This window comes from Rana temporaria, chromosome 1, assembly GCF_905171775.1.
Source record: "Rana temporaria chromosome 1, aRanTem1.1, whole genome shotgun sequence".
NCBI classification, from domain to species: Eukaryota; Metazoa; Chordata; class Amphibia; order Anura; family Ranidae; genus Rana; species Rana temporaria.
In genome coordinates this window covers 437,457,599-437,474,338 of record NC_053489.1, presented here as the reverse complement: position 1 = coordinate 437,474,338, position 16,740 = coordinate 437,457,599, and positions in this window count along the sequence as shown.

Sequence of the window (16,740 nt, the reverse complement as noted above, 5' to 3'; positions counted from 1 at the left end):
AGCTCTTTACCACATGATCAGCTGTGTCTTATGACAGCTGATCACGGATGTAAACAGAAGCCGGCCTGGCTTCTCTAAAATGAACATGTACACTGATAATCAGGGCACTGATTATCAGGGTCCTGATTATCAGTGCAGTCCCAACAGTGCTGCCAGTCTCTGCCCACCAGTGCTTCCAGTTTCTGCCCACTGGTGCTGCCAATAAGTGCCCATTAGCATCATCTATCAGTGTCACCTATCAGTTTCCATCAGTGCAGCCTCATCAGTGCCCATCAGTGCCTCCTCGTTAGTCCCCACCAGTGCCACCTCATCAGTCCACCCTATCAGTTCCCATAAATGCCCATCAGTGCCGCCTCATCAATGATCATCAGTACAGCCTATTAGTGCCCATCAGTGTCACCTATCAGTGCCACCTATCGGTGCCCATCAGTTTCACCTCTCAGTGCAGCCTCATCAGTGCCCACCAGTTCCTCATCATCAGTGCCCACCAGTGCCGCCTTATCAGTGCAGCCTATCAGTGCCCATCAATGCCGCCTCATCAGTGCAGCCACATCAGTGAAGGAGAAAAATTACCTGTTTGCAAAATTTTATAACAAACTATGAAAAAGTTGTTTTTTTTCTTCAAAATTTTCGGTCTTTATTTGTTTGTTTAGCAAAAAAAACAAAAAACAGTGGTGATTAAATAATGCCAAAAAAAAGCTACCGGTATATTTGTGTGAAAAAAATGATGAAAATGTTGTTTGAGTATAGTGTTGCATGACCGAGCAATTGTCATTCAAAGTGTGAAAGCGCTGAAAGCTGAAAATTGGCTTAGGCAGGAAGGGGGTAAAAGTGTCTAGTAGGCAAGGGGTTAAAAGAGATGTATTGGGTTTTTTTTTTTTTTTTCAATCATACTTACCTAGGTGGATGCAGCATAGGACTGATGAGGCATCCGTCCCCAGCCAGCTCTAACACTGAGAACCGAGAGATCTAACACCACTGATTGCTCAGTTCTCAGTGCTCCCTGAGCAGAGAGATTGTGACTGTCAGTCACCGCTCTCTGTTCTTCCCCCGCCTCACTCACTGGAGCGCTGGGCTGTGGAGGGGCAGGAGCGGTTGGCTCAGGCTCTCAGGGGGTTGCTGGGAGGCTGAACCGGGTGCCAGTCTAGGCATGTGGGTGGATCCCGACTGCATTGTCGCGATCTTGCCCAAGTCTGGAGCGGCGCTGTGATGTCAACCGATAGCAGGCTTCAGCCCGCTGTCTGCTGAAAACAGGTCTACAGGAGTGCAGAATAAACTGCACTCCTGTGATCCAAAGCAGAAGTACAGCCAAAACAAGCTTTGGCTGTCATTCTCCTTTAAATTTTATTTTTCTCCTGGAGTTAGACTTTAATTGTGTTGAGATCAGGGCTCCGTGGGGGCCATACTATTTCTTCCAGGACTTCTTTATCTTCTTTTTTATTGAAGATAGTTCTTTATGACTTTGGCTGTATGTTTGGTATCTTTGTACTGCTGCAGAATGAATTTTGGACCGATCAGATGCCTCCCTGAAGTTATTACATAACTAATAAATGGACCTGTTCAATGAGTTACTAATATGTACATTCTGTATTCATCTTTATTGTACTGCTAAATATTACATTTTAAATTCCATATCCCCAAAAGAATGATAAACGATGCATTGAAAAAGACAACGGGCTAGATTCAGCAAGAAGATACGTCGGCGTATCTCCAGATACGGCGCCGTAATTTCAAATCTGCACAGTCGTATCTTTACGCCGATTCTCCAAGGCAGATACGTAGAAAAAATAGGCTTCCTCCGCCGACGTAACTTGAATACGGCGGCGTATAATTGTGTGCATTTTTACGCTGGCCGCTAGGGGCGCTTCCGTTGTTTTCGGCGTAGAATATGCAAATGACCTAGATACGCCGATTCACAAACGTACGTACGCCCGGCGCAATTTTTTACGTCGTTTACGTTAGGCTTTTTCGGCGTAAGGTTACTCCTGCTATTAGGAGGCGCAGCCAATAGTATGGACGTCGTTCCCGCTTCAAAATTTGAATTTTTTACGTTGTTTGCGTAAGTCGTTCGCGAATAGGGCTGGACGTAATTTACGTTCACGTCGAAAGCAATGACGATTTGCGGCGGAATTTCGAGCATGCGCACTGGGATTCTTTCACAAACGGCGCATGCGCCGTTCGTAAAAAACGTAAAATACGCGGGGTCAACATTAATTTAAATAAAACACGCCCCCTCATCCTCATTTGAATTAGGCGCGCTTACGCCGGCCCCATTTACGCTACGCAGCCGTAAGTTAGGAGGCAAGTGCTTTGTGAATACAGCACTTGCCTCTATAACTTACGGCGGCACAGCGTAAATACGATACGCTGCGCCACCGTAATAATTTGCGCAGCTACCTGAATCTAGCCTAACATTGTCATAACTACACTCCTACAGCTGTTACATTTAGATGACACCATATATTCATGCAGCTTTTATATATTCATCATATATCATCAAACACCACTCACATCCATAAGGGTACTCTTATATTACGTTTTATCACAATGTTCATTTCCTCTCTCAGATGCTATCAATATCAGGGTATTTCATAAATTTACCTGTAGACTGATAACATGCCAGCTTTAAACAAGGTGTGCAGCGTAGTGTGAGTCAATGGTATCATGAATGAGCTTTGATATTTATTTTTTCTAAACAGGATGCAATAAATCCCTATTCACACACAGCACAGGCTGTTAGATGCTGTCAAGTTCAATTATGTTTCTCTATTGTAAATTTATATCAAGAGCTAGCTGTGTCACTTCTCATTTGAAAGCAGAACTCCAGCTAAAACTTAAAAGTAAATAAACATGTAAGAATTAAAAATTGGCTTTTGTTACAATACTAAGCATCAATTTTGTGATGTCCCCGGCAGTACTTGTAATCTGCCTCTAGATGTCGTCTTCCAGATTGAGTAATAATCAGACCACTTCCTTTGAGCCCACGCTATCATGGACCTGCCAACCTGATTTTGTCTTTTTAAATAGAAGTCCTCTTTAGGCATGATGAATATGACAGTATTAAAGATAACAGTGAAGCTCTCACTGACTGCAAGCATTTGTTTTCTTGAAGACATTTTAGAAAAGAAAATGAGGAAGTACAAACCTTTTTTTGTGTTTTCTACTGATTGAAGAGCTATTTGTGAGAAGTTTAAGGAGTCTGCTATTATATATCCTCATCTGAATCTTCTAATTGTCTGCTGAGCTGCCCTGGCCTCTAAGATTCCTGGAGTTAAAGTGGAGGTCCACCCTAAAAAAAAAAAGAAAATTACACCAAAATGCTGCAAAAAAAATTGAGAAAAAATAGAAAAGAAAAAACAGAAATTGCGGTTGCTAGGCATATCTTCCTAATCTGCCTCTTCCTAGTCCACGGCTGGTCTTCATCCTCGCGTTGTCTTCTGGGGAATGGGGCGCGCTGTCTTCTGGGAACTGTGTGTATCCCAGAGATCAGCCGCCCATTCATACAGCACCGCGAGACTCGCGCATGCGCAGTAGGAAACGGACAGGGAAGCCACAAGGCTCCACTGCCTGTTTCCCTTAGTGAGGATGGCGGCGCCGGGACCTGCCACGATCGAGGGATCGGCCTCGGGGGGCGGACATTGCGGGCACCTAGGACAAGTAAGTGTCCTTATTAACCCCCCTGGCGGTAACCCCGAGCGTGACTCGGGTTAGATTTTTTCTGCTGCGATCGGTATCCCCGAGTCACGTTTGGGGTAGATATGCAGAGCCTGCAGCGTGCGCTGGCTTACCTTGTCCTGGATCCAGCGATGTCACCGCGCTGTGTGAGCGAGCAGGGCCACGCTCGATTCACACAGCGTCCTCCTGTGCCGCCGATCTCCGTTCCCTGCGACGTTACGACGCACGGGAGCAGAGATCGGCGCCAAATTCAAAAACGTAAACAAACACATTACATACAGTATACTGTAATCTTATAGATTACAGTACTGTATGTAAAAAATACACACCTCCCTTGTCCCTAGTGGTCTGCTCAGTGCCCTACATGTACTTTTGTATAATAAAAACCTTTTTTTCTGCCTACAAACTGTAGATTGTCCATAGCAACCAAAAGTGTCCCTTTATGTCAAAAATGGTTTTAGATCAGCTAAAAAACAGCGATAATAAATTATAATCACTTGCAGAATTGTGCGATAGCGATTTGTGGGGAAATTCGTCATAAAAAAAAAAAAAATAATAATGACAGCGACAATTCTGCAACTGAGAAAATTTCAGTGATTTTGAGTTGATTACATTATTGAATAATTTTTATTATAATTATATTATTATTTGTTATAATTATTTATAATTATTTATTATATTATAATTTATCATTTTGTTTTTAAAAAAATGTCATACCCGGGATGCCTACTAGACTCTTGTTTGGTCAGATTTAAGTGAGTTATTCCTAAAAATTACAGGCCTACAGTATTAAATGCCAAATTTCCTTGCAAATAATTGTACCGCTTTTGGTACGTAATTCCAGACAGAATCATACCAACAGGGAGGTTAAAAGTCAGCAGCTTCAGTGTTTGTAGCTGCTGACTTTTAAAAAAAAAAAAATCGCGGGTGGAACCCCGCTTTAAGCTGGCCATACACTGATCAAAATGCATCTGGTTCATCAGGAACAGTCTGAATTTCAATCAGTGTGTGGCAGTCCCTGCTTGACAGAAGATGTTAGAAATGCTTTCTCAATCAGCCGCTGCCGCCAATCAGCTGGTATTACCTTTCCTTTTCATTCAGCTGATGTAATGTTCTGTAAGGGCCCTTTCCCACTGCTCAGATGAAAAATACGCAGGAAAAAATGAATTTGCATGTTTGATGTGAGTTTTTGAAGCGTTTTTGGTGCTTTTACTGGTTGCCTGACAACAATCATGCACCTGTAAAACATAGGTATATGACTCAAAAAGTGCCTTTTTGGTGTATTTTTTATGCTTTTTACATTTATTTCAATGGGGATTTGTTTTTTGGTGTGCTTCTTAAACATGCAGCAAAAATGCAGCAAAAATGCAGCATGCAGGTTTTTTAAAAACACATGACACACATTGGTGTGAAGAGTTCCATAGGATTTAAATGGATATATTTTTCATGTATTTTTGTGTAGCAAACTCCTGGGTTTAGAAAAGGCTGTTAGGTACATTTAATTTGGTTTTACTGCAATCATTGTAGCAGGAATTGATTGGTTAGGGCTGCTCAGGTTTTCACAAGCTGCTGCTCTGCTACATCCTCCTGTATTCTGGAGATTTCCAGAATAATGTGGGAGGGAGGGCAGAAGCTGCAGTCTAAATATTTATGGAACTTCCACCAATCCCTGGGGAGGTGTGCCCAGAAGGTGAGGAGGGAGCCCATAAATATTTTGAGCCTGAGTGACAAGGGGGGCTAAGGCAGCATCCCAGGGTCCAGCCTGGGCAGAAACTAGTTTGAAGATTCCAGGGTCCAGCTAGGCTTAGCTGGAGGGACAATCTACAGAGCAACCCGGGATCCAAGGGGTCCAGAGAAAGTTCCCAGGAGGAGAGCTGGGAAGGAAGCTGTAGGAGAGAGCCCTTGTTGTTCAGTGACTAAGTAAGCCTTTATAAACCTCATAGGGAATAGTGTTGCTCACGAATATTCGCATTGCGAATATTCGACTCGAATATAGCATATTCGAGAAATCGCGCTATATTTCGAATTTCGCGGTGAATATTCGCAATTCCGAATATTCACATTTTTTCAATTTGATTTTTAAAACAGATCACATCCTATCGACGTCTAAAAGCATTGCTGGTATGATTAGAGACCCTGGGCCGAGTAGCTAAGCTGAGGCGATCCTTTTATGTTGCCAAATTGAAAAAAAAAAAAATTGCGATTTTTCGCTATTGCGAATGCGAAAATGATTGCGAATTTTCGATAACTGTGGTAGGAGAACTCTGATTGTCTCTGATGCAAAAGGGGGGGGCTTTGTGTATGTGTATGTTATGAATATTTGTATGTTTGATATTATTATTTTTTGTAAGAAGGAAAAAATTGCGCATACCTTAAAAAAGGGGAGAATACAGCAGCAACTCAAAAATGTTATACAACATAAATTAATACAAGACAGAAAATGGAGTCGCTCTACAAGAATAAAAAATATGTCTAGTGACAAGACATGTGGGCAAATTATAAAATAAGCAAGCGCAAATAACTTGTGAAATACACAGTGAAACAAATATATAAAGAAATATAGTCCCAATAATAGAAAAATAATCTTTCATAAAAATGTCTTTGATATGTGAAGTGAAAAAAAGTCCAAAGCATGCAGCATGAACGTGTTCAATCTTCAAGGTGTTTGATTGACAAACGGCTGTGACAGATGGATAGAGTAAAGAATCACCACCAATGCAAAACACTTTTTATTTTGTATTGTAAAATATCACGAATATTCTGAGCCAATCAGAGTGCTCCTTCAGCATTTGCCGAATATTCGCAATTATTTTGTATTGTAAAATATCAAGAATATTCTGAGCCAATCAGAGTGCTCCTTCTGCATTTGCCGAATATTCGCAATTATTTTGTATTGTAAAATATCAAGAATATTCTGAGCCAATCAGAGTGCTCCTTCCGCATTTGCCGAATATTCGCAATTATTTTGTATTGTAAAATATCACGAATATTCTGAGCCAATCAGAGTGCTCCTACAGCATTTGTCGAAATTGCGCAATAAATATCGCATTCGCATGTTGCGATATTTCGATAAAATATCACGAATATTCTGAGCCAATCAGAGCGCTCCTCCAGCATTTCTCGAAATTGCGCAATAAATATCGCATTCGCATGTTGCGATATTTCGATAAAATATCACGAATATTCTGAGCCAATCAGAGTGCTCCTACCGCAGTTATCAAAAAAATCGCAATTATTTTCGCATTCGCAATAGCGAAAAATCGCAATCATTTAATTTCGATAAAATATCACGAATATTCGAATTTAGCGAATATATCTCGAATATTCGAATATATATTCGAGATATATCGCGAAATCGAATATGGCATATTCTGCTCAACACTAATAGGGAAAAAGCCTGGTAGATATCGGCAGGGGGCAACCAATGATCTTGTGGCTAAGTGAGTACAAGGCCCCAGTGCTACAAGAGTGTCTGTGTAGTGCTTAAAGTGGTTGTAAAGTCATACTTTTTTTTTTTGTTATCTGAATGCATTCAGATAAAAAGCCTTCTGTGTGCAGCAGCCCCCCTTAGCCCCCCTAACACTTACCAGAGCCCTATCTCGTTCCAGCGATGTCCACGAGTATCTCAGCCATCCGAGATTCTCCCTCCTGATTGGCTGAGACACAGCAGCGGCGCTATTGGCTCTCTCTGCTGTCAAAGTCAGTTAGCCAATCAGGGCAGAGAGTGGGCAGGGCCGGGTCGGGGGTCCATATCTGAATGGACACAGGGAGCTGTGACTCGGCTTGGTTGACCCCATAGTAAGCTCCTTGCTGTGGGGGCACTCAACAAAAGTGAGGGACCAGGATCACAGAAGAGGGACCAGAGAAGAGCAGGATACTGGCTGCTCTGTGCAAATCCACTGCAACAGAGCAGGTAATGTAAGTATGACATTTTTGTTATTTTTATAAGCAAAAAAAGACTTTACAATTACTTTAAAGTGGATGTAAACAAGATTCATGAAATTTGACACAAGCACATATATCTGTAGTGTTTTCTTATCTCTCTCCAAAACACTAAGTCCTGTGTCTTTCTGCTGTTTTGTTGCTCTGTTATTAGCATGATAACTTCTTTCAATTCTCCGTAAACCAAGCTAAAGACCAGCCTGAAGTTTGTGTCGGGAAGGTTGCTATAAATAAATGAGCAGAGAGCTTGTCTTGCCTATGTGGAGTGGGGGTGTGTGCGCCTTTCCTCCAATCAGCTGTCTTGGCTGTGTGTGCCAAGTATACACTCCTAGTGCTGAACAGGAAGAGAAAATCTCCTAACATGATATGCAATTTCTAAAGAATATATAAAGCTGAAGACAGCAAATATACATGTAAAACTTATGTAGGAGGATTTGTCTAATTCCTGTGTATCATCTAAGGCTGATCATTTCACTGGGTATATGTGAGGGTTTACATCCACTTTAAGTCTCCGGGAAAAGGACAGATAACAAGCTGCAGAGAGATTCTGTGAGACTTTGCTAGGAGAGGTACAGCCAGAAGTGTGCCATTGCAGCCAAGCACGGGGTGCAATGCTGTCGGGTGTTGTACAGGAGCAGCTGAAGGTGTACTTTTTGTCCTTTGTCAAGAGTCGGACATGCGTAGCCAGAAGGTTAGTAGTCCTCAAGTTGTTCAAGTTCTACAGTTCGGGGGTATCCTATGCTTCCTATCCCCATCCAAGTTCACCGTTTTCCACAAAAAAAAAATACAAAAATAAACCCCTAGACTGGTTATTGAATCAGAGAAAGACTGCCAAAAATGCTGTGTGCCTCGCTGTGTGCGCTAAGGGGAGCAAATAGGCCCTAATTATCAGCTGCTCTCTAGGACATGCGCTACATTTGTTCCGCTTTCAAAAACTCATGAAAAACTGATCACTGTGAAAGGACCCTAAAATTCAATGTAACATGGCAACCTGGAGGCCTTCCATACACAGTTGGTTTACAGACATTCCCCAGAAATTTCATTTCCTCCATGTGTGATTGGCTCACTGATTTTCCCAGAAGTCAAAAAAGGATAAAGACACTGCTGCAACTTTCCTTACTGGAACTGTGAAAGTGCATCAGCTGATCCTCTTGAACACAGACTATTCAGAAATAAAACTAAAATTAAAGTGACGATAATCTATATCCTTATTCTCCAAAAATAATGGTTTTGTAATCTATGTAATTTCTTATGCCGCATACACACCATCACATTATGTGATGAAAAAAAACGACGTTTTTAAAAACGTCACTTTAAATGACCGTGTGTGGGGGGGGAAACGTCGTTTTATGTCTTTTTTATGTGTCGTTTTTTACTTCACAGAAATTGACCGTGTGTAACAAAAAACGGCGTTTAAAACGACGTTTTTACACCCACGCATGCCCAGAAGCTAGTTATGAAGCGAGCGTCAATGGAAAAAAGTGGTGAACGTAACCTCGCTTTGCTAGAGCATTGTGAGAAAAACGATGGTGTGTAGGCAACTTCGTCTTTGAAAATTTAAGTCTCAAAAACTTTGTTTTTTACTTCACAGAAAATGTCGTTTTTTTCCATCACATAAAGTGATGGTGTGTATGCGGCATTACTGTGTTTTTCTGCCTCTGTGTCCTCCATGCACTGCCGAACCTCTCCTTTTCCTTCCTACTTCCATTTATTTGGCATAAATACTTGCAGTCATGTCCACTAAACATCCCATAGCCCACAGTCCCTAGTCCATCCCAGGAACAATCAAGAGAGGGTAGCTACTAAGGATGAGCTCAGACGTGTTCCCAAGTCCACGTGCCCCCACCTGCCAAGAAGCTGACACTCTGCAGCGCTAATCACAGGCAGTGAGACATTTCCCAATCTGTGCAGCCACGGATCAGGAAATGTCTCACTGCCTGTGATTAGTGCTGCGCAGTGTCAACTACCTGGAGGGCGTGGGCACGCGGACTTGAGAACAGGCCTGAGCTCATCCTTAGTAGCTACTTTTCTACATACAGTGCAACCATGGAGAACAAACATAACCACCCTCTAATAGGAAGTCAGATCACAGCAGCAAAAAAAAAAAAAAGGGAATTTGGAGAGGCTGAGAGCAATAGAAGGTACTTTTTTTTTAGTTAAGATTACATACTTAAGAGTTTTTTTCTACCAGAATTTAGTATCACATTACGTTTCATTTTTTCAATAGTTCCTGGTTTTGAACTATACTGATATTCAACCAGACTGTATGGCGCGTCTCTCTTGTAGGGGATTCCTGATACACGTTCTTTCCCAACCTCTATTGTGCTTACGTCCTTTATTAGTTTCTAACAATGTGCAAACAAATTGTTCTACACTCTCCCTATGCAAAAATATTTATATCATTAGATTGCTTCTCTTTCCCTATCATTTAAACCTCAAAACAGAAACTGAATATATTTCAGCTTACTAGTCATTAGATGTGGTGGCTGTATTAGTTTTCTTGTTAAGCTATTCCCCTTTATTTTTACCTGTTGTCTGTCAGTAGCACACTTCATGTCCTAGGATATATTTATTATTTGTTTACATTTTTGTTTTCTTTTAACTCATAATCTGTCCTAGGGTGACAACTGTACTCAACAACATTGTTATCCTAGAACAGTAAGGCCCCGTACACACGGTCGGACCGAACCGATGAGAATGGTCCGACGGACCATTTTCATCGGTTCACCGCAGAAGTGGCCTGATGGTCTGATGTGTGTACACACCATCAGTTCAAAATCCGATCGGGTCAGAACGCGGTGACGTAAAACACACGACGTGCTGAAAAAAACGAAGTTCAATGCTTCCAAGCATTCGTCGACTTGATTCTGAGCATGCGCGGGTTTTGAACCGATGCTTTTCTGTACTAACCATCGGTTTGGTCCGATCGGGCAGCAGTCCATCGGTTCGGTTTTGAAGCATGTTTTAAAATTTTGGACCGAAGGAAAACAGACCGATGGCCTATACAAACGGTCAGTTTGGTCCGATGAAACTGAACTTCGGTTCATTCTCATTGGTTCGGTCCGACCGTGTGTACGGGGCCTTAGTGTGTTAGGACTATATAACAACTCCCTCTCTTCTCCATATCAGTGAGGGGTGTTTTCAGGGCCAGTGCAAGGATTTTTGTCTACACAAGTGAATGTGCATTTTGCTACCCCCTCCTCTTTGAGCTATGCTGGCAGTGTGTAATGGAAGGGCAGGGTTTTGCATTCCCCTACTTCCCTTCACTCATAAGTGCCAATTCACATCATAAATCGCATTAATCGGTAAGCTGCTATATGTTGCCACTGTGACAAGACCAGACATAGTCGCAGCAGTGGGCATACTATGCAGGAAAGTCTCAACTCCCTGTAAGCGTGACTGGAACGCAGTAAAAAGAGTAATGCAATACCTCCAAGGAACAATTCAGATGAAGTTACGGTTACCAGCTACATCAAATCCAAAACTGGTCGTATATGTGGATGCTGATTGGGCCGGGGACGGCACAGACTGCAAATCCACAATTGGATTCATCTTCCAGTATGGGGAAGAAGCTATAAGTCGGTCTAGTCAAAAGAAAGTAACTGTCGCTCTATCTTCAACTGAAGCAGTGTCAAGAAGTGATATGGATTCGTCATTTTTTTGTGAACATTGGAATAGACATGTCAAAACCAATTCCAATTTTTGAAGACAACCAGGGATGTACAAAGCTCATGCAATCAGAAAGGGACTGTCCTAGAACCAAACACATTGATGTCAACTATCACCTACTGAGGGACAATCAAGAGCAAGGTGTTATTGACATTCAATACTGCCCATCAGAGGAGAAGACTGCTGATGCACTCACCAAGCCGTCATCATTATTTTCAGAAGAAGCTAAATATAATTGGACAAACACATGCTGTTGAGAAGGGGCGTTTAAAGCACAACAGCATAGTTGCTTATAAACTGACTTTATACATCATACCTTTCTATGCAACAGGTGGCGCTGTAGTAGTATAGTGTTATAGCATGTGTTCTATGATATGACAGGATGTACCGTCTTTTTCTGTTCTTCGTACTTGATAGTTGTTCTCTTCTTGTTTCTCATGCTGTAAAGACATGCATTGCAATCCTCTGCTAACAGGTACAGCAGATGCTTGTTCACAACATTTATGTATAGAAAAACATAGAATATATAGTATAAAAGCATTGCCCCTCCTTCTATTGATCACAAGAAATTTCAATCAATTCATTAGCTGTTATCTGGGTGAGACAATAGAACGGGGGGAGGGGGCAAGCCAAAAACCAGATATTTTTAATAATAAATAGAATACATATACGAATGTAGCAAGAATGTATTATTGAAACAAAATTAAATTAATTAATCCATTACAAAAAAAACATGGAAACAAAACGCCCAGGGAAAAAAGACCAGAAATATACAAAATATGAGAGATGGGTGGGAAAAAAATCAATTATCTTAAAGGGGTTGTAAAGCTTCAAAAACATTTTTTTTTAACCAACATGTTATACTTACCTCCACTGTGCAGCTCGTTTTGCACAGAGTGGCCCTGATCCACGTCTTCTGGGGTCCCTTGGCATCTGTCTCGGCTCCTCCCCGTTTATGGTAACCCCCCTGGGAAGCGCTCTCCCAAGGGGTTTACCTTGCGGACGGGCTCCCGATTTGTGTATCCAGTGTCCATAGCCACTGACTACAGGACTCGGCCCCCGCCCCCCAGCCCTTGCTGTGCTGCTATCAAGCTATCCAATGTAGAGCCGAGAAGACCAGGCCGAGTTCAAGCGTGTTCTCGGAGCGGGACTTTCGAGGGCTCAGGTAATGAAACCAGGGGGTTGTGGGGCCTGTAATTATAGGATGTTTTTTCACCTTAATGCATAGGATGCATGAAGGTTTACAAACCCTTTAAATGTAAGTCCAGGTCAAACGAGGGGAGAAAGGGAGATACAGAGAGAGGAATAGAGAGACAGATATAGAGAGAGAGAGGGAGATGAAGAGAAAGGGGAGAGAGAACAAGAGAGAGCGATAAAGAGAGAGAGATACAGAGAGAGGGATACAGAGAGAGTGTGAGAGGGAGAGAGAGAACGAGGGGGGTACAGAGAGAGTGTGAGAGAGGGAGATAAAAAGAGAAAGAGTGATACAGAGAGAGTGTGAGACGGAGAGAGAACGAGGGGGAGAGAGGGAGATAAAGAGAAAGGGGGAGAGAGAGAGAAACGAGAGAGTGTGAGAGGGAGGGAGATAAAGAGAGACAGAGGGAGAGGGAGAGAGAGAGAGAATGAAGGAGGGAGAAAACGAGGAAGAGAGAGCGATAAAGAGAGAGGGAGGGGAGAGAGGAGGGTGAGAAGGAGGAAGAGAGGAGAAAGGAAGAGGGTGGGGGAAGTAAGGGGGAGGAGAGGGCGGAGAGAAGGGGTGGGGGGAGAGAGGGAGAGGGCGGAGGGGGGCTGTTCCTGGTGTGGAAGGCTTACCAATTATGCCCCCCTTTTCAGGCCAGTCTCACCCAGGGCTGTGGCAGCTAGCAGCTCTGATTTCAAACTGCTGTCCATAGAACTTCTCTTACAGCACAGTACAGTCGGATCGGACAAGCAGCGGAATGAGGAAGGGGGTAGTAGTAAAGTGGAGGCCGGATGAAAGGACAGGAGACGGAGTGGATTCAGCCTTACTCCCATGCAAGCTGGCTTTCCCCACTCTCGCTTTGTCACTATGACAGGCTGCCAGTGGCTGTTGGGGGTTAGAGGTGGAGGGGTACAGCTTCTCCTCTACACATTATCCAAGTTGGTCATGGTATCTGGGGAAAAAGACTCTCCTCCGGTAGCTGCACACACAGGCTCCGCCTCCTGCTCCTCTGGCTCTTGTTTATCCTCATCCCCCCTGGATTATCCTCTGGCTTGTCACCCTGCATCCCACAATAGAGCTCTAATCTGCTCTGTGAGGTAGGGTGCGTGATAGCAGAAGTCGTGTGGGGTCACTGTGTCAGCAATGTGGCAGTGCTAGCCACAATCCTGTCACCCTAAGGCGACTGCCTATGACGCCTTAGGGTGGCACAGGCCCTAGGTGTTTTGCAGTCCAGGTAGATTGCTGGGAAAAATGCTAACTGATAGCAGTCCAGATTTCTGGCTGGATGAACAGCTACTTTTTTTTTACTCGTTGAACAGATATAATAAACTGCTTTTAACAGTATAATTTAGGGCTCATTTACACCACAGTCTCTGCATTCACTGTGCATAACTGTATGTGCAGTTGCATGCGTTTTCACTGTGATTGCAGTACAGTTTGTTGAATTTCTTTTTCATTTATTTCAATTTATTTTCTTTAGTAGGTTGCATTTGCATTTTGTTCAAGTGCATTTGCGGTTGGTTTGCGCATGTTTACGCGCTTTTGCAGTGCATTCCAGTGCAAAAAAATACAGCATGCATTATTTTTTGAACGCACGTGAAAGCACTGCAGTGGTGAAAACTAGGATCATTAGAATACATTCATTTTTCTTGCATACACGTTTGTACTTGCTCTGTCCAAAATTTCAAAAAAAAGTATTGCCTTTAGTTCTACTTTAAGATTAGGGGTCGGTTTACACCACAATTTCTGCATTCCAGAGACGTTTCTGCATACACATTGTACTTGCTCTGTCCAACTGTACCCATATAAAATGTATGTGATTTATGTGATTTTTTTCCCCCACAAATAGAGCTTTCTTTTGGTAGTATTTGATCACCTCTGCGGTTTTTATTTTTTGCACTATGAACAAAAAAAATACCAACAATTTTGAAAAAAAAAACAATATTTTTCACTTTAAAACATTTTTTATTTCTTCATATATTTAGGTCAATATGTATTTTGCTACATATTGTTGGTAACAAAAAAAAAATCCCAGCAAGTGTTTATTGATTGGTTTGCACAAAAGTTTATGGCCCGGATTCACGTAGATAGGCGCATCTTTGTGCAGGGAAGTAGTGGGCGTGATCTATTAAAATGAAGTGTGACCCCATGTAAATGAAGGGCCGAACGGCGCATGCTCAGAATCACGTCGAATTTATGCCCTAAGATACGCTGGCACAATGGCAACGACGTGAACGTAACCTACGCCCAGCCCCATTCACGTACCACTTACATAAACAACGTAAAATACGACGGCTGTTCCGTCGTCCATACCCTAACATGACTTACACCTGCTTTAGGTGGAATAACTATACGCCGGACGTACGCCTTACGTAAACGGCGTATACTCATGCGACGGGCGCAAGTACGTTCGTGAATCGGCGTATACGCGGCCAGCGTAAATATGTGCCCAAGATACTACGGCGTAGGAGACTTACATCGGTCGGATGGAGCCGAAATTCAGGCGTATGTTATTTTAAGCATCAGGCGCATAGATACGACGGCGCATCAGTGCACTTACACTGCGTATCAGAAGATACGTTGGCGTAAGTGCTTTCTGAATCCGGGCCATAGCATCTACAAACTATAGGATATTTTTATTTTTTATTTTTTACTAGCAGTGGTGGCAATAAGTGACTCATAGCAGGACTGCGATATTGTGGTTGTCATTCCAACCCTAACTGACACTTTTTGGGGACCAGTGACACTAAGGCCTTGTACACACGATAGGTTAACCAAAGGACAACCGTCTGAAGGACCGTTGTCATAGGTTAACCTATGAAGCTGACTGATGGTCCGTCGTGCATACAAACCATCAGTAAATAAACCGATCGTGTCAGAACGCGGTGACGTAAAACACAACGACGTGCTGAAAAAAACGAAGTTCAATGCTTCCAAGCATGCGTCGACTTGATTCTGAGCATGCGCGGGTTTTTAACCAATGGTTTTGCGTACTAACGATAGGTTTTGACCTATCGGTTAGGCATCCGTCGGTTAAATTTTAAAGCAAGTTGTCATTTTTTTAACCTAAGGTTAAATAACCTATGGGGCCTACACACGATCGGTTTTGACCGATGAAAACAGTCCTTCAGACCGTCGTCCTCTGGCTATCCTATCGTGTGTACGAGGCCTAATACAATGATCAGTGCTTAAAATATGCAATTTCACTGTACTAATGACACTGCCTGGGAAAGGCGTTAACATCAGAAGCAATCAAGGGGTTAACTGTGTGCCTAGCCAGTTTTTTACTATACTGTGTGAGGTGCTTTTACTAAGGGAGGTGATGGAATTTATATATTTATATATATATATATATATATATATATATATATATATATATATATATATATATTGTGAGGGATTAGCTCGTGGGGATCACCTTTTCTGAAATCACAGTCTGTAAGAAGGCACTTTCTTTTAAGTCTGGCGGATGCCAGATTTTATTTATAAACGGTTTGCAGATTAAAATAAACAAAACATGCAGTAAAGCAAACCTTTTCCGTCCAGCACTCAGCGCTCCCCTCACTCAGGTCCCTTCATGAGTTTTTAAGCCAGAGCCCTGTTGTGCTCTCTTCCTGGACATTTAAAGTCCAGCTGATTGTGGACTCCAGTGGACCCAAACATCCGGACCGGAACCCTAGCCAGGCCCAGAGGCTGTAAAACCCGGAATGGATTCCGGTTCAGTCTCTCATGATAGAACGTATGCGAGGTGAAATGTACCTATGATCATGTATCGCACCTCGCATAGCATCACATATCCTCCCCCTCTGCTCAAGCCCCTGCGGCTGAGCACTTGACCCAACCATACAGTGCACACGGGAGAGGGCATCTGCATTATTTTGGAGCTTCCCTGGCCTGTGCTCCACCGTAAATTTAAAAGGCTGTAGAGCCAGGAACCACCTTGTCACACGAGCATTTTTCTCCCTGTTATCACACATCCACTTCAGGGGAGCATGGTCTGTGACCAGCTTAAAGCGGTAGTTCACCCTCCTTCACCCCATTATTCCATTACTTTCGGCATCGTAGCGCGAGCTACGGTATGCCGGTCTTAAATTTTTAAACCCCGTACTCACTGTGCTATTGTTGATTGAAGAATCCGACTCCCGCGGGGAATGGGCGTGCCTATGGAGAGGGAGGATGATTGACGGCCGGCTCTGGCACGTCACGCTCCCCGAAGACAGCCGGAGTAGGTCTCGGCTATTCACAGCGCCTGCGCACAGGCTATGCGCAGGCGC